Source organism: Cupressus sempervirens, chromosome 11 (assembly GCF_028749045.1).
Source record: "Cupressus sempervirens isolate cs-2001-9-10 chromosome 11, ASM2874904v1, whole genome shotgun sequence".
Taxonomy (NCBI): Eukaryota; Viridiplantae; Streptophyta; class Pinopsida; order Cupressales; family Cupressaceae; genus Cupressus; species Cupressus sempervirens.
This window is the reverse complement of record NC_143128.1, coordinates 251565041-251567059: the sequence shown is the minus strand read 5'-3', so window position 1 is coordinate 251567059 and position 2019 is coordinate 251565041. Positions and strand designations below refer to the sequence as shown.

The 2019-nt window shown below is 34.3% G+C and overlaps 1 long non-coding RNA gene across 1 annotated transcript; it reads right to left on the bottom strand.

Moving 5' to 3' along the window:
* Positions 1 to 960: 960 nt before the first annotated feature.
* Positions 961 to 1690, bottom strand: LOC149529100 (uncharacterized). The gene is made up of 2 exons (XR_016359179.1): positions 1408 to 1690; positions 961 to 1289 (listed from the first exon to the last, which is right to left on the bottom strand). It is a non-coding gene; the product is annotated as an uncharacterized LOC149529100 (long non-coding RNA).
* Between the last annotated feature and the right edge of the window lie 329 nt (positions 1691 to 2019).

The following is a 2019-nucleotide window of genomic DNA, read 5'->3' as shown; positions in this document are numbered from 1 at the left end:
CATTACTTTTGTGAAGAAGTTTTTTAGCTATATGGAATCCTATAATATAACTAGGGCATGTTTTTCTTCCACAAACCTATCATTACTGAAATATAAATCTGATCCTAATATCACCTAGTTGTTTTTTCATGTTTATGGCACTTCTTGTAAGAAGCTCACACTTGGAGCCTTGCTTGCCATTTAGAATTGTATTATTTACTTTATACAATCACATTCATGATCATATTGACTCTAATATGCCTTGCACAAACATGCACTTATGTATCTTTAAAAATATTTTCCACATATTGGTTTCAACATCCAAAGGAATAGCTCAACAAACTTCAATGTCTGGTAGGTGCTTCTAGATCTAAAAGACGACTTCCTGTAAGGAAACTTGCAATAAAGAATATAAATGTTTCCACATAACCCATAATAGATCTAAAATAAACATGCTATTGAAATCCACATGCAAGAGAATATAAAATATACCCACAAAATTGTGACACAAGATATACCTTGGGAAACCCTAATTGAGGAAAAAACCTGGCCTCCAAAAGCATCAATCACCATGTATTATTCAACAAAAAACTCCATTGCAATACAACCATGGAAACCTTCAAATTCCATAGCCACAGCCAATCAATCCATATGAATAAGCATGAATCCGCACATCTCATGACATGCTTCCAACCTTCGCAAATGCTCCCTTGGGTAACCTATCAAGCCTTGTCCCACTCGACTCTTTCCCTTTTTGCCTTCTGTTTTACAACAACAACTACCCTTATGGTTGCTTATATAGTAGCAAGTTGCACAAAATCACCAAGTAGTATTACATAAACCATGTGCTACCTAACCCACTGACCCCACATTTAATATTCAAAATTTTATTTTTTTCCCCAATATTAAATAATTACATGAAATATTATCACAATGTTACAATACAACTCATCAAGTATATCTCATGAAAATATTTACATGTTGCACATCCATCTAGGTGCAACATTACATAATAAAATAAAATAATACAATATAACAATATTATGCAATGTGTGTAACACCCATTATCTCAACAATCTCCCACTTGATGTATACATTGCACAGGGTCAATCTATAGCCACATAAATGAATAAGGGAACAACCCCTCCTAGCACATCCATGATCATGGATCAAAGAACACAAAGTGCTCTATCTTGGTACCCACAACAAAATTAAATTATCCAACATCTCAAACATGAATGATCTCACCTCCCATTATGTCATTGCCACCGAACATACATAGAAGCCATCCAAAGAGAAAGCCACCAAACCTGTCACATTAGAAGATCATAAAATATTGTACCAACTAAAATGTCAAGCACAAAAACCTAATCCAAAGGTAATCACATGTATCTATAGTTGTCAAAATATCCATAGTTGAAATAGTACCCACAACAAGTGCCAACTGATCCAATTATTTTTTATCTCCAAAGGTATACCAAGTGAATCTCACAATCATCAACATATTCAATATGTAACCTGTAATCACAAGCCTCAAGAGATATACCTGTCAAGTCTCCAACAAAGATGCATCTAATAAAAATATCCTCTCAAGTCCATATAATGTGAATGCCCCTTGGACTTCCTACTGAAACTATCAATCATTCCAACAAATAATTCTCTAATTCAAAATAAATCAGCATCACCACCATCTCTAAGTATCCATGAGCACCTATAACCAATCAATCCATGCCAACTCCAAATGCAACATAGCAATATCATGAAGTATCCAACAAATGATCAATGTACTCAATACCAAGAAACTAAACTAGGATCAATGTCAAAAGTTCCAATCATGGCCCCAGAAACATAAACATGACAATATGATCTAACCATCTCAACCAAAGAGATAACATGCTCCATATGAACATACTATAACATGTCAAAAATCTAAACATGTATCAAGAGTATACCATGACATAAAAATGAAACCATCTGATGCAGAGGTAAAACACAATGGAAGCAAACACAATAGCAATAGGAACCAACACTAGCAAGAGA